Raw genomic sequence first — 27,990 nt, 5'->3', positions numbered from 1 at the left:
TCGTTCACTAGCCATTTGGGGTATCCTCTTTGTGTAAACATGTCCCCTATAATTTTCAATTCCCTGACAAAGTCTTCATACTCAGATGTCATCCTTGCGGCCCTGATGCATTGTCCCTTGATTATACTCCTTTTCTGTTTTGTGGGATGAGAACTATTATATTCTAAGTAGCCGTTGCTAAACGTCTCTTTCCTGTGTATTTTACTTTTTATAATTCCATTGTCCACAGAAATGAGAGTATCTAAATAAGCTATTTCATTTAGTTCCACATTATATGTGAATTTTAATTCATTACTCATCGTATTTAAACTTGTCATAAATAGTTCTAGTTCATTTCTATTCCCTTTCCAAATTAAAAAAATATCATCCAAAAACCGGTAGTAACATGAAACGAACTGATAGCTACTATTACTAAAAATGTGTTCCTCTTCCCAATCACTTAAGTAAATGTTGGAGAAAATGGGGGCACAAGCTGCCCCCATTGCTACTCCTTTTACTTGAATATAATATTCTCCTTCGAACATTATATAATTGTATTTCAGTACTAGTTCCATGAATTCTACCATAAGTTGAATTTTATCCCTTGAGAAAATGCCAAATTTTTCCATAGACCTTTCCAACCTAAGCAAACCTTCCTCTTGGGGGATACTTGAGAATAGATCCACCACATCTACAGTCACTAGGAGAGCACCAGGTGTTATCACATCTTGCCTCAGTCTTCCTAAAAAGTCCCAGGAGTCTTTAATAACATGCTTGTAAGACTTGTATAAAGGTTTGAGCCACCCGTCCACCACTTTACCTAAATTGTACGTTTTAGCCTTATTACCAGAAATTATAGGTCTGAAAGGGGGATCTATTACATTTTTGTGGATTTTAGGGATACCCACCATAGTGCTAATAACAGGGGAATCCACTTTAAGGTAGTCATACATCTCTCCACTTATTCTTTCTTCTATCAAAAGGTCTTCTAAGTATACATTAATTTTGTTGTACCCAATGTTCACTTCATTTTTAGAAGAAATTTCATACTTTCCAGACTTCAATAATATTTAATTAATTTTATTTTTGTATTCCTCTTGCCCATATAGTACTATACCTCCCCCTTTATCTGGTTTCATTACTCTTACTTTTGTATTTTCTTGAAGTTCTTTTAGAGCTGTGGACTCTAGGGTGGTCAAATTGTATCTAATTTTGGTTTGATTAATTTTGTTGCTGTATTTATATATTTCGTCTATAACCATTTTTTCATATACCGAAGAATACTGAAGAAAGAACACTTCACCCTGCTAAGTAAAGGAATGAAATATGTACCGGTCAAAAAGTTTAGGGTAGAAGACTGTATTATAGATGTTAAAAAATATCTAAGAAAATTAAACTTAGCAGTATTATTTGATAAAGAGAAAAACAGTATGATGAACAAGGCAATGTTCAAAAAGAAAAGCACCTACACTCCACCACTTAATAATGTGTTAGCGGTATATGGTTATAGACGAAATATATAAATACAGCAACAAAATTAATCAAACCAAAATTAGATACAATTTGACCACCCTAGAGTCCACAGCTCTAAAAGAACTTCAAGAAAATACAAAAGTAAGAGTAATGAAACCAGATAAAGGGGGAGGTATAGTACTATATGGGCAAGAGGAATACAAAAATAAAATTAATGAAATATTATTGAAGTCTACAGCATACTCTCTAGCTGGAGCATTCCTGTCATACCACACCTTTTTCTGTTGTTGGGCTTCTGCCAGGTTCCCCTGGGCCAGGCCCATGAGTTCCCTGAGCCTTGTCCTGAGGTTCAGGACATATGCCACAGCAGACTCCTTGTGAGACTCACACTCACCTTCCCAGTCATCTAAAATTAAATCTAGAGGTCCCCTCACCCTATGCCCATACAACAACTCAAAGAGTGAAAAACCTGTGGATTCCTGGGGAATCTCTCTGTAAGCAAACAACAGATGGGGCAAATATTTGTCCCACTCCCTCTTAAACTGATCTGCAAATGCCCGTAGCATGGACTTAATTGTAGAGTTTATCCTCTCAACAAGACCATTAGTCTGGGGATGGTAGGAGGTGGTCTTCATGTGCTTCACCCCGCAGGGCTTCCACAGACAAGCCAGCAGGTCTGACATAAAATTGGCACCTCTGTCAGACAGTATTTCCTTTGGGAAACCTACCCTGCTGAAAATCTCTAGCAAAACATTTGCCACCTTTTCGGCCTCAATGGAGGACAAAGCCACTGCCTCAGGGTATCATGTAGCATAATCTACAATCACTAGGATATCCTTTTTCCCTTTGGAACTTGGGGTACTCAGAGGACCCACAATATCCATAGCTACCCTCTGAAATAGCTCTTCAATCACAGGCAAAGGCATCAAAGGAGCTCTCACCTTGTCTCCTGTCTTGCCTACCTTTTGGCACTGCTCACAGGTCCTGCAGTACCCTGCTACATCTCTGGAAATTCCAGGCCAATAGAAGTTTTGCATAATATGCCTCTTTGTACATTTTTGACCTGCAAAGGAAATATCATGGGCTATGGTTAGAAGCACCAGATGGTAAGCTCTAGGCACTACCAACTGCTGTATTCTCTCACCTTCTAGCCCTCTCTCACTCTCATTACAGTAACCCTTTGTTCCAGTATACAGATTCCCCTTTCCCTTGAGAATCAGGCGCCTCCCTAGCTACCTGCCTCAGGCTTTGCAATGTAGGGTCTGAGAGCTGAACCTGTCTCAAGTCTCTCCTTGTAACCCTTCCCAGCTCCCCTTCCACAGGAAGTCTGGCATCATCTGACAGTGGTGCCTCACTGTCAGCCTGGGTACTACTACTCACCTCTACCTTTGCAGTTACGCTGTCCAAGGGAACATCAGTACCCACAAGCAGCTGTGGCTCACATTCATCTCATTGCTACAGCGTAGCTCACTCCCTGAAGTAACCACCTCAGCAGTCCTGACTGCAAGTATGCAGTCTGTCTGGGTCTCCCCCAGGCTACCAGACCCACATGCTTGTCTCCTAGCCTTACTGCATGTAACTGCATAAGTACATTGTACTGCCTCATCCAAATCCTTCCCTTGCAAGACATCTGCAGGATGGTTGTTCCATAACCCTGTTGTCTCAAGACAACCTACTGTTGGCATTTTGTCTTTACCACTTACTGGCTCCCTCACCTTTGGTTCCCCACCTTGCCTCTGTGGACATCTGTATGCCACATGGCCCCACTGGTTGCATTCAAAACATTTAACCCTAGCTCCTGGACATATACCTGGACTAGTGGCTTCCTCTGCTACTGGCAGATCTGTTGGTGCAGTCTATGCTGCCCACCATGGGTTCCTTTAGACCCATAAGCAGTACGGGGGGGTCCCTTTCCTGTGCAGGGCTGCCCTGCTTGCTAGGTATAGGGCTCCCTTCTTCCCCAACTCCTCTGAAGCAGCATATTGTCTATCAGCAAACCAGATCCTCATGTCCTCAGGCAAAGTGCTAATGGCTTGTTCCCTTACCAAAAGGTCTGCCAGCCCTTCAAAAGTGGTGACCTGACATCCATTCACCCAGCTCTGAAAATAAGTGCTCAGTTCAACAACATATTCACATACATTTTCATCTGCCTTGCATCTATGCTCACAAAACTTTTTCCTATACATTTCAGGTGTTAGCTTAAAACATTCTAATAAATGTCTTTTTACAGTAATATAATCAAAATGCTCAGTGTCATACGTTTTTGCTAAAGAAGTTACAGCTTTACCATGGAGTAAGGAGGTCAGGAACTGTACCCAGAGCCCTTGGTCAACTTCATACTGTTTATATACCTGCTCAAACATATGAATGAAGCTATCAAAATTATCCCCCTCTTTAAACTGTGGAAGAAATTTACTGACCTTTTGTGCTTCTGGAGTCCGGTTACTCCCTTCCCCATTACCTCCATGACTCTGGCAAAGAGTCAGCATTTCCCTCTCATGCCTCCTCTGCCTTTCATTTTCCTCAGCTTGTAGATTTTCTCGGCTGCTTCTAGTTCCATATGCCTGGCCTCCAACTGAAGTCTCTTTAGCTCCAGCTGGATTTTTAAGTCCACTGCAGAAAGGTTGAGCTGTCCATTCCCCGATGATATTGTATCTCCACTGTCAGTCTGATTGTCCTCCAGGCTGCTGTTTTCTGATGCAGCTGTAACCAAGGCTGCAATCAGGTCTGCTTTAGTCAGGTTTCCATGCACCAGTCCCCTAGCCTGGCACATCTCCGCCTACTGGCTCCTTGTCAGCATTCCATACTCTTCTGCTGACATTCTGCCTGCTCACCCTGACTAACACTAAGCTAACAAAATAAATAAAATAATTGTGATCTGAACTCTGAGTATACACTGCATGGCTGTTTTAGAGTATAAAACACTTTTAGAGATCACTGTAAATAAGCTACAGGAATTTGCTCTACCCACACCACTACAAGCCAATTAGTATGTGAAGTAGATCCCACCACTGCCAAATACTTGTGATGACTGTGCCCTGGCCCAGCAATCAAGGAGCCTCAATCCTCACCACTAACACCAGGGAGGTCATCTCCTAGACAAGGAAAGGATAACTAATACACACAGCAAAGTACAATTTCCCTTAAGTGCACACAGAGATCACAGTTAGTCTGGGGCTGGTTGTTCCTTTGCTCACCAGGTCCCCAATAAGACTCCCCACTGGCACAGCTATAGGGTCCAGATCTCAGCCTAACTGGGCAAGCTAAAACCAACAGTAACCTCTCTGTCCAACCAGTGCTTCATGTCCCTGCCAAGTAGCTGACACAACACACACACACACTTTGAGATAAATATTTATACAACTTCATAGACACTCCAGAGAAAGGCTGACACAGATTCTCCTACTGTGCCCCTTTACCCAGAATATATGGTAGTAATTACTGCCACCACCCAGTTAATAATATCAGCTACTAAAAGTCCCTTAAAAGGATGTCCAATTATTACTGTGCAATATTAATATCCAATGGTAGTATGACTAACACTCAAGGCTTACTTTAGAGTGGTCTATTACAATAACCAATATAAATATGCAATGTACTCTAGAGCTTATCTCTACACAAATCAGCCACAGGTAGAAGGTTTTAAAAATATTTAATAATATATAATTAAAACACAAGACAAAACTACTACACCAGAGAGATAGCTAAGAGTTCAGAGATCATACAGAAACTTAAAATAATACAGTAGGACAGGTCTGATTTCAAAGAAAAATACCTAATTAATCTTTACTAGCTTTAACTATTCCTACAAGAAATCACAGTGCTAAAATTGATAAGCGGGCTATCCAGATCAAAATGCCCCATAGTCTCTTGGGAGAAATAGTATTTAAACATTACTCACAAACATGTCTCTAAGGCCCTCCTAAAATTACATAATTTTTGACACTTAGGTTTTCCCAGTATTCATATTCTATCATCTTAACACCTGGTCTGAGTTCTCAGGCCACAAACTGTATTATTTAGCAATCTAACACCTCCTCAGAAACTTACAATACAAGGCATTTCACATATACATTCTAGCAGAAACCAGAGCAATAAAACACATTCCACATCTAAATTCTGGTCATAAACTTTAGCCTTAAAACAATGGGCATGAAATCTTCATCCCGCCGCCCTGGAGCCAAATTCTAACATGAAAGGGTATAACATGCTTCACTGGACCAGTTGAGTGCAATGTTGTCACATATTTTGCAGTTCCACATTTCACAATATTCTTTTACATTCAAGAAAACATGCCTGTATTTTACATTTATTTACAAATGCCAGAATTATATATCAAATTCTATTTGACTAGGCTGGCAGCCTTCCCCCATCTCTCCCTAATTGTCACACTATGTTCAGACAATACTGACAGGAAAAGGTACTATTTCGATTGGTTTTCAGAATATAGCATTTACCAGTTTTCAGTTATGCTTTTATCTGTGTTTAGGTAACACTGGCAAAAGATATTCCTTTAGTATTAGTTGTTAGTTTCCAGAATATGCACAGCTATTTTAAATGTTCAGTATAAACAAGTATCAAATTTCAGTCAAGATTCAAAATATGACATTCATACTCTGTGTTCAGTATAGTACATTTCAGTCCTATTTCAGAATATATTGTTGTTGTTGTGTCTTTCGGCTTTTCCCGGTTAGGGGTCGTCACAGCAGAATTCCGGTCCGCTAATGATTGGTAGTTGATTTTTACGTGCCGAGTTACCAGCCCTGGCACACAACCTTCAACATAGGTACGCCCATTCATGCATGTCTCCACGCAGAAGACACTCTAGCCAAGAATTGAGCCGGACAGTGACTTACTGTGAGGCGACAATGCTACCGCAGCTCCACCACCGCGGGTCTATAAGAATAATATTTAGCTACTTCACATTATTCAGTTAGTTTTAAGGGTAAAGTGACAGAATTATTCCTAACGGGCTTATTACATCATACATTTCTACTACATCATCCTTCACATTATTCTGTCATTAGTTTTAATGGTAAAGTAACAGAATTATATTATTCAGTTATTAGTTAAGGGTAAAGTGACACAATTATTTGTAACAGCCATATTACTCACTACATCATACTTCACATTATTCAAGTGACAGAATTATTTATTACAGGCTTATTAAGATACGTTATCTAAATAATAGGTAGTAATAGTTATTCAGTGCACTCAAGGCATAACAGGGCAGGCTTAATTTGTTAATTAGTTTACAGATTACAGTGCACATTTACAGATTACAGTGTACTTTATATAATTATTGTACATCAGTTAGAAATGTAAAAGGACATTAATAGAAAATGCAAAGGTATAGATCTGAAATGCATAAAGCATAGTTTTTAGTAAATTATTATAGGTCATAAATATTCATAGAATATTCAGACACAAATTTAGGAGGCAGGCGTTTATTTATTTATTTACATTTGTTTACTGGGAAAGTCCGACTGGACCAGAAGCCCATTTTCAGTGGAGGCCCGGGGAGAAAAGCTCCACAGAAATAAAAGCAAAAATATAATAGTATACATACAGTAAGATGGAGAACACACATCATCTGGTTAGTATATACAAAGTAAAATTTAATATGGTTTTCTAGTAGCTACAGGTTCAAAAAGAAAAACACAAGCATTTCAGTGAAGACCACTGTGAGAAAAAGTAAAATTAGTACTGTATACATATTAAATAATTGTTATGAACAAATGAGATTTCCTTTATATATATATATATATATATATATATATATATATATATATATATATATATATATTTTTTTTTTTTTTTTAAGTAATAATAAACATTGAGAAGAGGGAGAAAATGAGGTAAGGAGTGGACAGTGTGCTGAGAAAGTTATAGATATCTTGTCAGTCCGGTTTGGTGCAGGAGCAATGCCAGTTCTTGGGATAGATGTTCAAATAGCAGTTGTTTGAAATTGGTAGATTCAGGTGTGTTCTGGATGGTGTGGGTAGACAGTTCCATAATTTGGCTATTTGAGTGTTGTTAGCTTTGTTTACTGTGAGAACGTTTCTGTCTGCAGATCTTAGACTTCGTGGGCATGAGTAGGGAACAACAAGTTCCTTGAGGGATGGGCAACTGTCAGGATGGAAGTTGATATTGTGTGTGAATTTAAGTTGGAGAGGTGAAGAAGGTTAGGTAGCTCAAGTCAATTTAATTTATGTAAAGCAATAAATGGTGGGTTTAGTGGAGAAGGTTGACTGTGAAGTAGGCTGTTTTGTTATAGCAAGTTTCCATTTGGTTAAGTCTGATTTTTTTTTTTAAGTTGGTAAAGAGGGGGAAAGCATATAGTAGTGTAGCGAGGAAGAGGGTTCTGGATATGGCTAGTCTGGTACTGTTAGTGAGGAATGGCTTGCTTCTGTACAGTGAGCCACGTTTGATGTCAACTTTCTTAATTGTGATGGCTATGTGTTGGCCAAATCTGAATGGTGAAAGGAGGTGTGGTTGGTGAATGTTTGCTACTGGTAAATAGCATTAACTGTGTCTTTTTTGGGTTGAGGATTAGTTGTGATTTGCTCAGATATGTTTCTATATCATTAAAAGCCTGCTGGGCTATTATTTGGAGGTCTGATAAGGTATCTGCTGACTCAATTAAAGTTGAATTGTCTACATACTGAACTACTTTAGTGTGTGTTGTGGATGAGGCTATTTCATTGGAGAAGATAGTGAAAAGAAGGGATCCTAGTATGGACCCTTGGGGGGCTCCGACTGAGACAGGCAGAAGTGGTGAGAGTTCAGATTTCCATTGTACTTCTTGCTGTCTGTCAGATAGCTTAGGAACCAGGAGAGGGAAGTCTTTGATAGGTTTAGTGAGGCAAGAGTACTAGGGAGTTTCTGATGGGAGACAGTGCTGAACGCCTTTGATATGTATAGGAAGATTGATGCTACTTGCTGGTTTGAATTTCTCAGCTGGTTGATGGTGTTAGAGAAATTAATTGGGGCTGTGGTGGTGCTGTGTTTTGTTCTGAAACCATATTGGGAGGGAGAGATAAGGTTGTGAGATAGCAGGTATTGTAGTAATTGAGTGTTGATACATTTTTCCAGAAATTTGACACAGGGGGAAAGGTAGGCTGTGGGTCTGCAATTGTTTAATTCTGTTGATGTTTCTTCTTTATGTAGAGGGGTGATATAAGAAATTTTCTATAATTTTGGAACATATTGTTCTGCTATAGACCTATTTACCAGAATGGAGATAGGCAGAGCTATAGCATCAGCTGAAAGTTTAAGGTACTCGTGGAGGAGTTGGTCAGCTGCTAAGGAAGTAGGTTTCATTTTTTTCAGCATTGTTCTTATGTTGTTAGTTGGGACAGGTTTGAGGCCAAAAGAGTTACTAGTTTCCGCATTAGGTGGAAGAAATGGTGGGGTGGAATTGTTCCCTGTAACTAAGGAGAGGATGGTGTTTATAAAGTTGGTGCTGATTTGTGAGTCAGTACTCATGCTTTGGTTAATGGTTCTTGGTTCTGGGGTTGTAGCTTTACCTGGGCGGAGGAGAAAGTTAATTGTTTGCCAGAACGTTGTGGGATTGTTTTCATATTTGTTTTGCATAGATATATAATATGTTTTTGTCTAGTTTGAGTTGTTTTTTTGTTTGATTGTGGAGCTGCTAGTATGCTAGCAGAGTTTTATTGTCTTTTGTTTTTTTGGTATTGAAACCAGGTTTTGTCCCTTAATTTTTGAAGTCTAATGGTTTATTTTGATATCCAGAGCAATCTCTTATTTTTAACACAGCATGTATGAGTTGGTACTAAGCTATTTAGAATAGCTAGAAATGTGTCATTGAAGTATGTTATGGCATTGCCAAGTTGGAGATGATGGAGTGATGTCTAGTTGCATTTATTGAGCATGTCTAAGAATGCTTTGTTGGAGAAGTGTTTAGCATTTCGTATGACATTGTAAACTATGGTTCTGGGTGGGTTAAGCTGATGACAGATTAAGTAGGTAGGTCTATGGTCACTTAAATTATTAGGAAGGCATCCAGAGAGATAATTGTGGGTGGTACTGTAGAAGCGGTGGTGGTGCGCGTAGCGTGTCACTTTGTGTCTCACAGTTAGAGCGTTGATTCTTCGATTCTCAGCGCGTCTACTGACGTGAACGGCTGAATGATGCGTGGGCTAGAAAGCCTTGGTTGCTGCGCCAGCGCCAGCATGTAATGTAAAACCAATTCCAATCATTAGACACCCGGAGTTCGTCGCTGTTACCCTTCTTAAACGGGACACTGTTAATAAGTGACCAGTCTAAGATAGATTCCCTTTTGCTATGTTTATCTATTCGAGTGGGAAACTGGATTGTTTGGGAGAAGCCATGTAGATTTATGAAGGTGGAGGGGTTATCACCAGTGCATGTGTTCCAGTCTAAGTTGAAGTTGCCTGTGATAATGGTTTCATGGGTGTAGGTTGAAGCTGTCCAGGTTATGAGTTCCTCAATGGCAGTAAGATTACTGTTGGGAGGTATGTAAGTGGCTATTATGGTAATATTTTTCTTTAGGTTGATTCTGAGCTGGGTAAATAGGACTTCAAAATTGTTATCATAAAGGTATTTGATGAGTAGGTAGTCTATGCTTAGGTTATCTTTGTAGAAGATTACAACCCCACCACTCTTCTTGCGCATCCTGTTTAACCTGTATACATTATAGCCTTGTGGGAGTATGTATTGGTCTCTCATATGGAGTTTTAGCCAATTTTTTGTTGCTATAAGAATGTCTGGTGAGTATTGTGCAACGAATGCATGAAAGTCTGTGATTTTTTTAACTAGGCTTCTAAGGTTCATGTTAAGAATGAGAAGGTCTGTAGTTTTAATGTGAGCAAGGGGTGGAATGGTAGCCATTGATAGTATGTTGTGCAGTATGTGGCCCAGGATTGGGGTGTATATCACCACTACAGAGAATGTGTGATAATATATGTGCATGTTTATGTGACAATTTGCAGAGTATGTGAAGGTGTTTGCTGAAGTGGTTAGTGGTATTGCTGACAGCAACATGTTTGAAGTGGAAGTATGTAATAGGTTTGTGATTGTAGAGTTGGGAGGAGATGGCAAGGTAGGATAGTGAGGGGTGGTTGGTATTAGTATAATATATCATGGGGTTATGGACATGTTGCATCTGTAGGTGAGTGTATGATGTTAGATAGTATGCTGATAGCAGTAGGGTATAAAATGTGGGGAGGAGAAAGATCATGGTGTGTATTCTTTTTAAATGTTAGGTTATCTAGATGGTGTGATGAAGAAGTAGGGACAGAGGAGTATTGTTACAGTAGGGTGGGAGTAGAGTGATTAGGACAGTTGCAATTAAGTTGTGTGAGGAGAGGGAGGAGTGTTACAAATAGTGCATTGGTTAATTGAGGTGTGATTGGCGGACATAGAGTGATTCTTGATTGGGGGAAATTAGGTGAGTGGTTAGTGTTGATATAAGCCTAGGTGATGCAGGGGTGGGTGGGAATGGGAGTAGGGAAGCGGAGCGGAGTGAGCCTGAACATAGCAGGCTGGCCCTCTCACAGAAGAGTGCAAAGAAAAACAATCAGTATAAGAAGTGGAAGCCTTGGAGCTGTAAGGTATGTGAAAGCGAGGAAGAGATAGAGGCAGAAAAGTAGGAGTTTAAGCAGACAGTTGGAGAAACTCTACTTTTGTGGCCTTGGTATGTAAGTAAAACAAATGAACACAAATCTATCTGGGGACAAAATACACCAAGTAAATGGTACTAGCTTTACTTTACAAGTAATGAATGTGTAAACAGATTTATTTGTGACAAGATACAGCAAGTATATTGTTAGTTGTACCACCCAGTGGTGAGTGATGAAGCTATAGTTGCCTGAGGTGGGGGTTGGGGGTGTCTTTTCAGGTGTGCACACCAGCCAAAACAATGTTTAAAAAATAACTAGTAAAAGTGACCAACTTGCTATAAAAAGAAATGTAAATAACCACTCACAATGTTTAAAACATAACTATTAAGGAACAGATCTGCTAACAACAAGAACTGTAAACGTCCGGTCATCTATGCAGACTTGTCTGGTAGGTATCTTTATTAAATAGTGTTATTCTTGGCTTGCAATAATTGTAGGGAGAAACCGGACCATATCAGTGATTTTATTTGGCAATGTTGCAGTAGCTGGTGGGGGGGGGGGGCGAGCTGCGATGATACAGGCAGACCAACTGTGCTGTAAAAAAGAGATAATAAGGGATGTTAGGAATATGGATAGTTATTACAAAGTGCTCAACACCTCAGTGAGCTGTAAAGTAAAAGGAGTGAGACATCTATTACAGCACATAAAAGTTAAAAAAGGTAAGTAGCATTATTAGCAAATCTAGATGAACATTTATAGACACAAGTTAATAAAATATATGGCAATTATGCTTCAAGACGAGTTATAAAGTTACCCTTTTAGTGCTGATTTCAATTAATCTTCAGAAAATAGCCAACATGCTTGATAGGCTATACAATAAAATAGAAAATGGATTAAACAGTACAATGTTTAAAGATTTAAATCTATGAATACCAGGAAAAGGTTTTATTTGCTATAAGAGAGAGGCATCATAGTTCATTAAGGTACCAGTTCATAAGGTAAAAAAAATAGACAATAGACAGTGTAATTTTACCATTACATCATACTGAGATATGAAAGAAAAATAAGTAGGGTTAACAGTTTGTACTCTGTCTAACTTAAATAAAGATTCACAAAGATAGGTTAAATATGTGTATGGCATTCTTTAATCAGCTTTAAAACCCACCGAATTAAAAGACACTAATTTTCAGAATAATGTTCAGCTTTTGGATATATCACTCATACATCAGAACTTAGACTTAAAGACTCTAAAGACTATGAACCTAGGTAATATGGAAATTAAATCATAAAGTTAACAGACTTCAAGCCTAATGGTCAAAATCAAAATTATTCACCAAATAAAGAAAAACAATTGCCTTCTCATAATTAAATCATCCACGAAAAGTCACCACAAACTGAAAAAACAAAAAGGCAGCTTGGTGGTCAAAATTAAAACTGCAAGTTTATTTACCAAAATAAAGAAAATTTATTTTTAGATTATTGAGTCAGGAAGCATAAAACTGTATACTGTAATTAGTAATACAGATGAAACGTAACTACAGAAGTAGGTCCCTATAGACTTTCATCAGGGACCTCAGGGGCAATGGTTAGATTAGAGGCTTCTATTTTAAAGTAGCTATTAGGCATTATGCAGAATAAAAGGTAAAAGAGGCCTAGAAATGTAGTGTCAGAATTGTGCTTTATTTATGCATACGTTTTAGAAAAGACAATTAAGCAGAAAGAAAGAATAACCTTGTTTGTCAAGCATGAGAGATAACAGTTCCCAAGGGAAGGCTACAGTCTGTTCTTTTTCTGTTCTCTCTCAATGGAAGAATCAAGGGAATGTTAGGTAACAGGACAGCTAGGCACCTGCAAGACTGCAAAACAAGACAAGGCCTGAGAAACAAGGCTAAGGAGGTGTGTAAAGCATTACAGGGTTTTGGTATTATTAAAATATACTTCAGATACAGTTAGGAAAGTCAGTTAGTTAGTTCAACCTGACATACAGAAAAGATTAAATATCCAGCATTTCAGAAAGGAAACTACAATACAGGCGCTTGAGCCTGAGTACAGAAGACAGGTCAAATAAAGACTGTTTCAGTTTACATTATTCAGGATAATCAGAATATATATGCAGAAACTTCGGATATATTTAGCAGTACTGTAATTACTAACCAGCATACCAGCATTTCTACAGACTGTTATTGTTTATCAGCACTGTTAATGAAGACAGTATTGTGAACATCTAATAAAGTCTTATTAAATTAACTACAGTGTTTGGAGAATTAATTCTGAAAAGTACACACGAATTAGCCCATAAAGGAGACACTGGCACCTGTTCAGCATAAGTTTGGGTAATTAACAGTTAAGACTTTTATTCCAGTCTCATTTCAGTTTTTTCCAGTTAATTACAGTATAGTACAGTCTTATCAATTCTTTCAAATGAAAAAAAAAACAGCTAACAACTTGGATATGGTTGAAGGAATCTTTGTAAATTTCACTCAGAAAAAAATTCATCCAGTTCCCTTTGCAAACTGCCTTCAAAAGACTACCCCAACACATTTAAAATACCCCTGATTGCACACTATACAAAACTGCTTTACAATACAACAAGCAGTTTATATCATGGAATGTTTTACAGAAATACTAATAAGAACAGCATTGTTTTACTTACAGTTACTTCTTCTTCCCTTTAGTGCCTTTTTAAACATTAAAGACATAATGTGGAATATATGCTTTACATTCCCCCACAAGTTTAACAAAGTCAACAAAAGTCCGCTCTTTTTTCAGCCACTTTTCTTTACAAAGTCATACTTCACAAAGTGACTAATACTTTATAAGATCACATGTATTCAGTGTTGCTGGTTTTCTTCCTAATCACCCCATCTCATAATACTAGACTCTGGTTCAAGTCCAATGTACTCATGATCCTTATAGACAATTCTAGTGCTTTTTTTTCTGTCTCAAACATTTTCCTTGGGAACATTGGAAAGGTTGTATTGGCAAAGTCTCTCTATGAACTTTACTGTCAGAAGAATAACAAGCAGAGTTCCCTTCTGCTTGCTGGCTCACTTTTTTGCTGGATTTTTTTTATTTCCTTCCTGGCCTGTTCTGCATAAAAAAATGACTGATCCTCCATGAAAAAATTACTCTGCAGACAGCTGGATAGAGCAATTTAAATCTCAGGCCTGCTTCTCGACAATCACCTGATTGCTGAGATAAATTTGCTTCTCTTCTGCCTGCTTTGCAGTAAATAATTTTCTACAAACATTTTACTGTCTCCAACGTTTAATAAATTTCCCTTCTGCCACAGTTTTGTCAGAATCATCTCTTTCTGCTGATATGATTGAATCTTTAGTAATAGAGTTTTTGGCTGCATTCTAATGACCAGGTTTGGAGCATACACTCAATATGCCTTTTCATTTAACAAATCCTGTTGTGGAATACCAGCCCAGTTGCTTATTTGTGTTTTCAAAAAAATAATTCTGTCTGTTCTCTCCAGTTTCTCTTGTACAGCAGAAAATCTTAGGTTTTCTCTGTGCTCTCTGTCATTCTAACTGTACTATTTTTGAAACATCTCTTCTTTGAGAAGCCTCATGCTCAACCAGCTTTTTCTTCATTTCAACTTTTGATGTTTGCATTTTTGTCAGTTCATCTGAATAGATAGTTAAAGATTCTTCTATTTTTCCAGCCTTTTGTTATTTGAGTTGGTATATCCTTCAATATTTCATTTATTTTAATCACATCTGAGTACATTTGATTTAGTTTTTCCTCTAAATTACTGGAAGCCATCTCCTGACCCAAAGCTAATGCTTGAACTACTTTTTGCTGAACATCTACAGAATCCTTCCCAAACAGTGCTTTCTCTTCACCTTTTATAGATGATTTTCTTTCATGTCCCCCACATTTCTTCTTTGTTGGCATCCAGGCAGTGTACTTACTAACTGGTAATTGAATCCCCCCTACAAAAAAAAAAAAACAAAAACAAAAAAAAACTGTTTCAACTGTGCTCCTTTTGCTTAGTTTCGACTTTCACACTGGGAGAGCTGAAATTAAGATGTTGATCAGTGTGCAGCCATCTTAGAACCACATGGAAGGATAGTCTTACCCCACTTAACTCTTTCTCTCTTGCCCTTTTCATCTCTCAATTAAATTCTTTCAAATTTGTATTAATTGTTGTCTACAACTTCTTCACTAGTTGATATATGCCTGCCCTGTTTATAAAATTAAAGGGACTAAAATCATTTACACTGTTTACATATTACTATCCATATCTGTAAGCAAGAACTTATAATTGTTCAGCTTTTATATTAACCTTTACTTATTATCTCCCCCCCATATCCTTGGATACCACAGCACAATCCTTTTTTTTAATCCATATACCTAAATACTTCACCTTATCATCTTCATAAATATGATTATTGTTCAGCCAATTTTTGTGTGAGTAAATAGTTTACTGCCATAGCCTTTGTTTTATCTTCATACATGTTATAAAAACGGAAACTCTCCCAAAATATTCCACAACACCAAAATGTCCTTTTCTGGATTTATCAAGTACAAAATAATAAAATCTGCAAATAAAGTTAAAGTTTCTTGACTGCTTATGAGTTATATCCTTGAATTTGTGAGTCCCTCATTTTCTTTGCCAATGGCTCTAAATATAAAGCAAATAACAAAGAGAAAAGGGGCACTTGTGCCTGGTTCCTCTGTCCAAACATAGCTTGACAGAGAGCAACCCTCAACTTAATTCTTGCCTCTGACCCTTCATATGTCCTTCTAATTAACCCTATGATTCTAAAAGGATATGCAAATATTTCCATTTCCTTACTCATAAAATCTCAGGTTGCTCTGTTGAATGTTTTTTTCTGCATCAAGACCCACCAACAGCAGTATTTTCTTACATTCTGGCTCCCTCTGGATCATCATTGTTCTATTAATGTTGCCAAATGTTTGTCTTCCATAAAAAAGAATATATTAATTCATATATGTCAGTTTTGGCAATACCTTCGCCTTTCTTTCAGTGAGTATAGACATAAACATTTTATAATCATGGTTTAAAATTGAAATTGGTATATATGAAAGGGTCCTTACTATCTTTCCCACCATCCTTAACAAAAAGGTAGTTGTGTGGGCTTAAAAGGGAGGCCATCTCTTACAAATATAAATAATGAAAGTAACTATATACATATGCCTGTGTAATTATCTGTCTGTCTATCTCTGTCTTTCTGTCTAGGTAAAAATAGTGCCATTGCACAGCCAGAGTGAAGGACAAATAGTTTCCAAGCAGAGTAAACACTGGCAGCTTGCATAATTGCTGATAGAAAAAAATATATGTGAAACAAGGCATCTGTATTCTGAACCTACAATCACGTAAAATCTAGAATTCTCCATTACTGCTGCTCCCAGATACATTCTGCATTATCATTCTTTTCAGTTCTTCTAGCCATTCCAGGTTTTGTACATCTACCATCACGCCAGGAGAAAATTCTACTGCATGATACCTGTTTTCTCTTCAAAATATTCCATTTTGAAGTGGCTAGTTTTAAACATCTTCTTCATTAAAGGTTTACCTTTCTCATCATATCTTCAACTATTTACTGATGGTTAAGTCAGCTAACAAATGCTAGTGTAGGAGGCAAATAGCCCCACAAACATCCATTTGAAGTGCCTGTTTTGTTTAGGCCAAATACATAACAGAAATGAATGTCAACACTATTGCAATGTTAAGACCTTACTTACATGTCACTAGTTATCACATCACAATGGAAGAAAACCAAGATAAATATGTTTTAGATACCATTTTAAAATTAATTGCAATTTGATTTTGAAATTAAATTGCCATCCTTGGGATGCTTTCATGGTAATTATTTCAACCACTATGTTAATTTTACTCATGAAATAATTACACAACAGCTTTCTTTTAAACTGTATGGAAATTAAGAACCAAGAAGAGATTTCATACTGTTCATTAATATGACTTGATATCTCCCCCTCAGTACAGTAACAGAGAACCGCTATTCAATATATGACATGCTACTTTGTGAGGTAAGCACACAAAATCAGTCACAGTGCTGGCCTAGAGTTATCTGACCATTGGTTTAAAGACATCAGCAGGAACAGATGCTTCAAACTTCAGGCATACTTTTTCCTCTTCCAGGTATTCTTATTTTTACAGATTTTGACAGGACACAAGATATATTGTCAGATAGTTGTAACAGTACATAATAGTCACAACATCTAGCCATTCATTTCTTTAATTTGTTTTATTTATTACTGTGATTAGAGTTGCCATTATTTTTTTCCAGTTTCTTCAAGATCACATATTAGAAGCGATTGTCAAAAGTGACTATCTTTTACAGTATAGGTTGAAGAGAAAACGCTTCAGAAAGATAAGATTTACTAACAATTTTTTCCTACTTAAAAGTTCTGTATGTACAGAGATAGGTATTTGCATAGGAATATACAACTTTTTTATTTATTTTATTTATTTTACATTTGTTGACCGGGCTAGTCTAGCTGGATATATGTCCATTTTCAGCAGAGGCCCGGGGAGAAAAGCTCCACAGCAGATAGATACAGTTTAATATACATGTGTAAATATAGACATAAAGGGATATTATTAAAAAAAATACATACATGGTATGTAAAGTCATACGAGTCTAGCTTATTTACATTACATAACAAAAAAGAGAGCCATGAGAGAATGACTTACAAATTAGGTATATAGAATAGAAGGAAGAAGACAAAAGGACATTTTTGACAACAGTGTTTAAATGTAGAAAAAAGGTTAGTTATGATATAAGTAGATTCAGCCAGCGTTAGTACATTTACACAGCTATTGCTTGTTAAGGAAGATTTTTAGATGCTTTTTGAAAAGAGGGGTAGATGAAAGGGATGTGACATTAATGGTACAATGACCTGTACAACAATGAAAAAATAAACATCAGACATATCTATTAATGGTAATAATGCAATAGCCAAAGAACTTCAAGTTTATAATATTTACACAGTAATAGCTGCCTTCTGTTCCTTGGTTTATTATGACTGATACATGATTTAAGTAAAAACATTACTGACAGATTAGTGGACTTATTTTACTTTAAAAGGTTGTACATATTCAAGACATTGATATAGAGAAAGAATACAGATGTTAGTGTATATTACACTGTGTGAGCATAGCTCACATGTATCCTAATTCATAGGTTCATAGGTAGGTACTAGGCTATCGGCCCTAGGGCCTATACAAGCCCAGCCAAAAAGGTACCCTGGCTTTTACCACCCAAGAAAATAATTTTCCTGTGCCACTGTCGAGCAGAGCCACAGAAGTGATCCCCGGGGTGAATTTCCTATTTCCAATGCAATCATCAAGATTTGTCTTGAAGAGTGCTAATGAGGAGCTTTGTTTGATATAGATAGGTAGTTTATTCCAGAGTACGGGAAGTCTCTGGGACAGGAATCTATCCCTCTGGCATGTTTTGTTTATTGTGGTGGCAAGGTTTAGGTCCCTAGAGTATGTAGCTTGGAGGGATTGGGGTTTCTTTAAGTGGAGCATGTCCGATAGCTCTGGGTTTGACATAGCTTTGTATGTTAGGAAGAGATCACCTCTGAGTAGGCAATATGCGACGGAGTAAAGCTGGAGTTTTTTGAGATGGCCTGTGTAGGGCATCTGTATGAGGCTGAAAATCCTCTTTGTGAGGTATTTCTGTGGCCTTTCCAGTTGTTGTAGATGTCTTGTGAGGTACATACCAAAAGGGCCGTTGTACTCTATTATGGGTCTAATGAGATATGAGTAGAGGGGAACAATGACCTCTTTTTTTCTGGATGAGAAACCTTTTGTGATGAGGTGTGCCACATAGAAGGATTTCCTGACTACTGTGGCGATGTGATTATCAAAGGAGAGACTACTGTCCACCTGTGTCCCAAGGTCTCTTATCACACTTTCAGTATTAAGTATACTACCACCTATGTTGTAGTTCATGGGTACAGAGTTTTTGCCAAAGGGGATGACAATGCACTTTTTGGCATTGAGCTTGAGGCCATGGCTTTGACACCAGCCATCTGTCTCAGTGAGGCCCTTTTGTAGGATGCCCACATCGTTAGGATTTTCAATTATGGCTCCTAGTTTACAGTCATCTGGGAACTTCATTAGACAAAGACCTTCTGTGTTAGTCTGTACTTCAGAGAAGTAGATACCAGACAGGAGAGGACCCAGGACTGAACCCTGTGGTACTCCACTTGTCACTGGTCTGAAGTCAGATTTAGAGTCTGCTACATTCACAGTGTGGGTTCTGTCAGTGAGCCAGGTGGCAACCCATCTTGTGACATAGGGATTTATACCTAGTTTAGTGAGTTTATCTATAATTCCAGAGTGGGGGGTGGTGTCAAAAGCCTTGGCAAGATCTAGATAGGCTGTGTGAACAACCTTACCCTCGTCTACGGCTTTGGTGATGGATTCAAAGAAGTCTATCAGGTTTAGGAGACATGATCTGCCTTTTACAAACCCGAACTGGGTGGGGTCCAGAGTTTGGAGATTACCAATGCCTTTGTTTATAAGTTCCATGATGATATGTTCCATGGCCTTGCAGACCAGGCTCATCAGGCTAATGGGGTGGTAGTTCCCGGGTCCATGGTGGCTCCCCCCTTGTGGAGTGGGATAACCATCGCTGTGCACCATTCAGTGGGCACAAAGCCTGAGGTGAGCCTATGATTGAACATGATACTTAGGTGGGGTGCCAGATTGTTCTGTAGTTCATGTAGAACGCAGCCTGGGATGTTGTCTGGTCCCTTGGATGCTGTGTTCTTGGCTTTGGAGAGTGTGATTTTTTACTTGTGCAGCCATGATTACAGAAACTTTGCATTCTTCCGGTATAGAGATGGGCCCTTTAGGGGGTGAGAGGGCAGTAAAGTTAGCACTGAACCTTTCTGCCAGGATGTTGGCAATATCAGTTGGGTCTGTATATTTAGTTCCATTGTGCTGTAACTCAGAGCATATCTGAGTGTTGCCATTGAGATTCTTGACATAGCTATAGAATGCTTTGTGGTTGTCTTTAGAATCAGTGGTGATTTTGTTTTCATAACTAGCTTTGGAGGATTTTATCAGGGATCGCAGCTTCTTACTGAGGCTGACCAGGGAGCTCTGCCACTTGTGGGATTTTACTCTTTTTGCAAGTTTCTTCCTTCTGTTGTACAGTTTGTTTATGGCAGGGGACCACCAGATTGGCTTCTTTTTTTGGAGGATAGTGTCTTGGTTCTGTTTGGGATAGCATGATCCATGCACTCGTGTAAGTGCTTATAAAATGCAGTTGTGTAGGATTCAGTAGTCGTAACTGTATTGTCCATCTGCATGGGTGACATGAAGTTCACCACTTCTGCCTTAAGAAGCATGAAGTTGGCTTGGAGAAATTTTTTACCATAGTTTCCTTAAGGGGGGGGCAGGATGTGGATATCTAGGGTGATTAGCTTATGGTCGGATCGGACCAATTAGGTGTTGACTTCAGGTATGAAACACCAGTCACTCATGTTGGTAATGACTAGATCTAGGATAGTGTTGCCCCTGGTGGGGGTGTGGATAAGTTGATCCAGGGCATTGCAGTTTATGAATTCCAGAAAGCATTGAGCGAAGGAGTTGGTACATGAGTGGTTTTCCCAGTTAATGTTGGGGTGGTTGAAATCGCCCATTATTAGGGTGTTTGGTTGAACCCTAATATTTTCCAGTACATCAAGAAAAAAGGAGTGGGAATCCTGGGGCATGGTGGGGGATCTGTAGCTAGCTACAATTTAGATTGCAGTTTTGCCCAGAGTTAGTTGCGCTTGGATAACCTCGGATGCATTATGCTGAGAAAGTAGCCTGGAGGTGTGGATATCCTTAAAGAATATGGACACACCTCCGCCTTTCGTGTTCCAGTCCAGGTTACTTGGCCGAAAAGTGTGGTATGAGTTATAGCCTGGTAGTGCAGGGGTGCTCTCTGGAGTCTTGAACCAGGTCTCAGTCACTGCACAGATATCAATGTTCTCCATTTTAAGGAGTGTCTCGAGTGAGTGTATTTTGAGATTTAGACTTCTAGCATTGAGTAGCATCACCCTCAGTTTTTGCTTGCCTGTTCCTGTTATGGTGGTGAATTTGTCATTTGAACCTTGCCTAAAAAAGGCACTATAGGGGCGGCAAGAACCTTAGCCAATATCCGGAATCCCAGGGGTGACAGGTGCAGGCCATCTCTGGCAAAGCATCGTGGTCTGTCAACCATGTCATCCCAGGCAGACAGATACTGGATCCCTTTAGAATGACACCAGAAGCTTAGTCAATTGTTGAAGTCAATCATTTTATCCTTGTACTGCGGTATTATTCTGAGTGATGGCAGTATGCTACCCAGGGCTAGGGTCATACCTGCCTGGGCTACAAGACTGGAGAGCTCTTCCATGTCTCTTTTCATGTAGTCCAGGGAAGTATGTCTCAGGTCGTTCACACCAACATGGACAATAACAGAGTCATATTTGTACTTGTGCTTGTACTAATTTACAGAATTTTAATTATATCTGCACAGGAATTCTTCTGCAGATTTACAACTTGATACAATATTAAAATTCCCAAAGTACTAACACCAGTAAGACATGTTTAAACACATCATTAAATGCAGCCTTCTTGCTATAACTTGAGATTTATGCTTTGTAATTATTTAAGGAATCAAATCACTGAGCCACATTAAAATTTAGCTAAATCTATTATATACACACTTGCTTGATTTAAAAGGGCTTTATTTCACTAGAGTTCTGGACTACCAGCTTTCACAGAGAAGTACAATGTTAAATTAATGTCAGCTTTGACTTAAATATAAGCTTAATGTGAAGATTTATTTAAGATGTGGCAGCTACATAAAATATATAACATATAGCCTATATGTGTTAAATGTTAATATTAATTGGAGAGTGATTTTTATAGTTCTGTAACTTTAAAAGTTGATTAGTTTTAACTTAAAACTTGTATTTAAGTGAAAGTTGACATTAATTTAAGATTGTATACCTCCTTGAAGGGCAGAAGGCCAAGGTGCTAGAGAAGTAAAACATTTTTAATTATTTAAGGAAAGCTGCATTGAAGATTGGCAGCAGGGTGAGTACAGGGTGTGAATATTGACTAGTTAGTATAAATTTGAGTTACAGGGGCAGTGGGGCAATTTATAAGGGGAAATGGCTCACCACTTAACTCCCACAGTGTTTTTAAAAGGAGGTTAATGGGGCACCACTATGACCTTTACGGACAGTTTGAAGTCACTTATTTCTCTAAAACAATTGTCAAACATGAACAAAAGGATATAACGTAGCATGTAATTATACAAACTGTGTGGGATGATTGTCTGCATGGTATTTTACACCTTTTGCAGAAGAGCAGAGGTGTGAGCAGTAAACAAGGTAGTCTACTAGGTGAGGCAGTATACATAGGTCATACTGCAGACTGACACACACACACACACACACACACACACACACACACACACACACACACACACACACACACACACACATAGGGCCAATTTAGAGTGTCCAATCCACCTACAGCATGTCTTTGCAATGTGGAGGAAACCCACGCGACCACAGGGAGGACATGCAGACTCCGCACAGAAGGCACCCCAACCAGGGATCGAACCAGAGAACCTCTTGCTGTGAGGCAGCAACTCCAACCACTGCACCACCGTGGCCACCCACATGCCTCAGTACACCAGTGACATCATTTCCATTGCATGGTTGCTTTAACCAGCACCAAAGCACAAAACTTAGTTTAGCTAAATATAATATGCAATGCTGACACAAAAGTAAGAAAGAAAGAACAAAATAAATCAGCATTTCTAATTTTTAATTTTTAAACACCTTAAATACATGTTCAGTTTTGCAGCAGTTCTCCAAATTATGGAAAATGCAAATTCTATGTTATATGCCCTTTACAGATGTTATTAGTTGAGTGTGACAGCAGACTTCGGACTCTTTTTGCAGAAAGTGGCAGATTTCGAATAAGTTTCATATATCCAGTCAAGATGTGAGGCCTCTACATCTTGTTTGGATAAGAATGGGATCTCTGTATTACTGTGAATCTGTTTTATGCAAAATCCAACTATTATATCCTACAGCAGAAGATGAGCACTCTGTGAAACACAACAACTAACAATGTTGTTGTGTCTTTCGGCTTTTCCTGGTTAGGGGTCGCCACAGCGGAACTCCGGTCCGCTAATGATTGGTAGTTGATTTTTACATGCCGAGTTACCAGCCCTGACGAACAACCTTCAACGAAGGTATGCCCATTCATGCATGTCTCCACGCAGAAGATGCTCTAGCTGAGAATCAAACCGGACAGCGTCTTACTGTGAGGCGACAATGCTACCGCAGCACCACACAACAACTAACAATGAAAAGACAAAAAAAGTTGACTGAATGTCACTGCAAACATTTCTGTTTACTTTATAAAAACATTTGCATCCGATATAGCAGTATGTAACCATGTTCTTTATGCAATTACATGAAAAGATTATTTCATGTACAGAAGATGAGTAAAACATGATAGATACAGTCTGCCCGTATAACAGCAGACAGAAGAATAAATTATATTTCATGATATTCTGCATGATGCTTATAATATAGTGTAGTTGAAGTGTGGTAATATCATATCCAAAGATATAATACATTTTAGCCTTCAGCAATTCATCTCTGTCAAACTACATTATTCTTTTGAGATCTAATGCAGTATTTATAATGTATGGTGCTTGACGATCTGCTAACAAGGTTAATTTTGTAATCCTTGGTTTGAATTCCTTAACTTCCATTTGCTTACTCTTTGACTTTGAGCAAGACATTTAATCTGACATTGCTCTCATGTTACCCCTGAAAAGAGGCAATTGGGCCTAGTGAGTTTATAAGGTTAAAAAATGTATGCACTACTAATACTATGGCAAGCAGCAAAAGAAAAATAACAATGTTATCCTTCAAGACAGATCATAGAAATTTTTATAAATTAATACAGCATTTTACTAAATAAAAAGCCACTGCCTATAAAGCTGTCTATTCCCAGACTTCGAGACACATCACTTAAAAGGACAATTTCACCTAAATGTAACTTTTTTCATCTAGTCATGTTCATTTCCTTTAATTCAACACCAGTAGTGCAACACACAAAGAAATATTTGTATTGTTCTCACTATTTTCTGTCTGAAGCTATTTGTGTTATTTATCTGCAAACCAATTTATATTATTGTGGATTTTGGTATTTTTTTCTCAGGGATATGTGAAATATGTGGATTCTGTAGCATCACTTAGTCGAAGGGCACCATTCTCACTTTTTTATGTATGCATTTATTTTAAAGGAGAAATTAGAAGAAAAACTGATACCATTGTCACAACACCCCTGTTTATAGCAGTAGGTGAAATGGCTTTCTCCTTTTCCATACCCATAATCTAGATTACCAGTTAAGAGAGCTCTTGAAACTTTCTGATTGGTTGTTTAGATTGTGGGTTGGACAGCAAGAAGAATCCCAGAAAATTTGAAGAAGAAAGTGAATGCCTCACCAGTAGCTCATAGTCTATTATTGTAAGGTTTTGCAAGGAAATACTGTGGTCAGGAGAATCTCACTTTGAAAATGTGGATTGCAGTAGATAGATATTTTTTATACTGTCAGGCAACTCAATATCATTGACAGTGGATGTGGCTTTGCAGGACTAATGTGTATTTTTGTGTAAGATATTGAAATGATTTCTTATGGCAGGCTTGTTGTGTGAAGCAGAGAAGAAATGTATTACTGGGACATTTGATTTTAAAACTGTCCGACATTTGAGGGGTACCAATCAACAAAGTGGCTACAATTGGGGTGCTGTATAGGCATGAAAATGGCTGACCCTTATAGCGTTTGCTGGACTGTAACACACACAAACACACACACACAGACACACACACACACACACACACACACACTATTCAGACCACCAAAGATAGCCACTTATTGTTTACAATGGTGATGTCTGACAGTGACGGAAGGTGAAAGAAACTATGGCCAACATTGCTGTGGATATTGGTTGTGTGAAACAAAACTGAATACATTCTTATGGCCATTGTTTTACAACAGTCAAATGTATGAGGTGTATATAGTCAACAAAGTATCAATAATTGCTGGTTGGGACTATGCATCTGTGAATGACAGAACCTAACCCTTTTGTTGTTTGCTCAGTTGAAACAGCCATTTGTTTGGCATTGTAGGAATAGTATACATTTGTGGGTAGTAATTTAGAATACTTTTCTGTGGCTTCTGTGTATTTGTGTGAAACAAATGTGAAAAACATTGAAGTGGAGATTATTATTATTATTGTTGTTATTATTACCACAATCAGACATCTTGGGTATAAACACTCAGCAATGTGGCTAATAGTTGCAAAGTACAGGAACTGTCTGTGGATGAAAAGGACTAACCCTGTTGCCATGATCAATTTAAACTGTCATTATTCTAGTTTGGGGATCTAGTGTTTAAATACTTTATTGTGGTAATTTTTAATACAATCACACAACTGAGGTATACACAGTCCAAATGGCTATAATTGATGGATACAGAGGCCACTGTAGATAAAAATGAATGACCCTGCTGTTGCTTTATTACTTGTCACTGATCTGATGGGGGTATGGGCAGCATACCACAAATGTATAGCATTTGCTGAAGTCTGTTTAAAGTGATCATTGCTATGGTGTGTGTGTGTGTGTGTGTGTGTGTGTGTGTGTGTGTGTGTGTGTGTGTGTAAGTTACAATGTATTTAAGAGTAACAAGTTGGCCATATTTTTTTTCACTTTTCATCACAGTCAGACATCAGCATTGCAAACAATAAAATGCTGCCTGTGGTGGTCTGGGCAGCATATGTGTGAAAGCAACTGATTATTGGCACAGCATGGAGCATTGCCATTTCACCATGTTTGGCTCTGTAGTTGCATTTTTGGCTATGTTGATTTTTATGTGGAGTCAAATGGTCCTATCCTTCTCAGTGTACGTTTCAGTGCTCTTATTTTCTCCAACACCCCAAAGATATGCAATAGGTAAATTGGCATTCCTTCAATTTGCCTCTAGGTAAACATGTAGTGTGTGTGTCTGTGTTTGTGAATCTTGTGATATGCATGGCTTGTCAAGGAAAGTCTCAGTATGTGTGTGCACATGTTAAAAAGCAATGCCTCTTGTCATCGACCAGGCTTATTATGGGCAGTGTCAGTATGTATATACCATGCAAGGAGGTTTGCAGAGTGAGTCAGAAAACCAAACGTGTGTAGAAAGAGAAACACAAATAAGCACACCAATTACAGCGCTATGAACTTGGTAAGATGATATTTGTAAATACTGAAGCATATTATTTATATGTGTGTGAAAATTCTGCTTGACTTTTTGTAGCTGGATGTTAATCTAAGAATAAGTTTATAATTTTTATAAGAACAAGCATGTTTTATAAATCATTTGCCAACTGCAATGTAAATGTCTTTTTAAATTTTGCTAGATGATCTAATTTAATTATTATACACAGTAGTCACTTGTTTCACTGTATTTTTCACAATGATGAAGGTGTGGGTATCAGTAAAACCAGTCTATGGCGAATAAAGTGTAGTTGTATAAGTTCCACTTTCCCTTCACAGTAGATGTTCAAATTCCTTTAGGCTATATGGGTTATGTCTTACCAACCAGCTTCCAAAAGTTATGGCTGTTTCCCTCACTTCTATTCTGACTGTTGATGGATCAATCCCAATGAAGGAAAAATCAGCACTCAGAGTGGAAAATCTCCAGGATTTTCTTGCCCAAAAAGTAAGCAGTAGCATACTCATCCTGAACTTCAAAAACAAGAAATAATCACTAAAGTATTTCCTAATAACTATGTACAATAATAATTGGAGGATGGAGTGTGGGTGCGGTTACTGCAGTAGTGAGGAAATCAAACATCGACTGTTATGGGTAAGTGCAACTTACACAACTGTACTATGTCCATCCTTCCCACTTTTTAGGCTGTATTGTTGATTATCAAAGCCCATCCAACCTGGAAGGAGAAAAGATATAGATCCAGGAAACCCTGGAGAATGATTGTAGCAAAGCCAGTCCTGGATCTAGAAAAAGAATCCAGTTTGTAATGCCTTGTAAAGGTATATGCAGAAGACCATGTAGCTGCATCTAGATTCTTTCTAGCGTTCACCCCTTTCTAATATGCTTTCAAATACCCCAAATCCCTCATAGAGTGAGCCTTGATACTGCCCAAAACATGTTTATTATGGTGAGCATAACAAAAGGCAATAGCCAGTGATAACCATCTGGAAATAGTCTGTTTTGACATGGGTTGTAATTTCTTAGTCCCAGCATAAGAAATAAATAATCAGCTTTTCTAAAGGACTTGTTTCTGTCAAGCTTGTACCCAAACTGCCTATGCTTGTCCAGAGTATGCAGAATCCTTTCTCCCTGCTGCTGAGGGTCCGAATAGAACACTGGGGCATTGATTGCTTGATTCAAAGTAAAGTCTGAAAAAGCCTTGGGCAAGAATGAGGGATTCATTCATAATAACACCCTATCCCTTTGGAAGACCAGATAGGGTTCACCCATCATAAGAGCTTGCACTTCAGATACTTTTCTTGCAGATGCCAGAACAATGAAAAGAACAGTATTCCATGTAATTAACCTTACATCTGCCTGATGTGTAGGTTCAGATGGAGACATTCTTAACTTTTCCAGCACAAAGTTTAGATCCCAGGAAGGAGCAAACTGTTTGTGTGGAGGCTTTAAGTGTAACTCTTTTCAGAAACTATTTTAGCAAAAACATTGAAAAAAGTGGAGGATCCATGAGCAGACATGACAAAATGGCCACAAGATGTACCTTTACAGAGGAGTATGAAAGGCCAGAGGCTAGTAACATGCAAATACTTTAGCCCCAGTAGCACATAATCCCTGATAGGGCCCTGGTTACTGGCTAG

This window comes from Protopterus annectens, chromosome 3.part1, assembly GCF_019279795.1.
Source record: "Protopterus annectens isolate FY-2018-M chromosome 3.part1, PAN1.0, whole genome shotgun sequence".
NCBI lineage: Eukaryota > Metazoa > Chordata > Ceratodontiformes > Protopteridae > Protopterus > Protopterus annectens.
The sequence above is the reverse complement of the archived record's forward strand: the minus strand, read 5'-3'. Positions refer to the sequence as shown.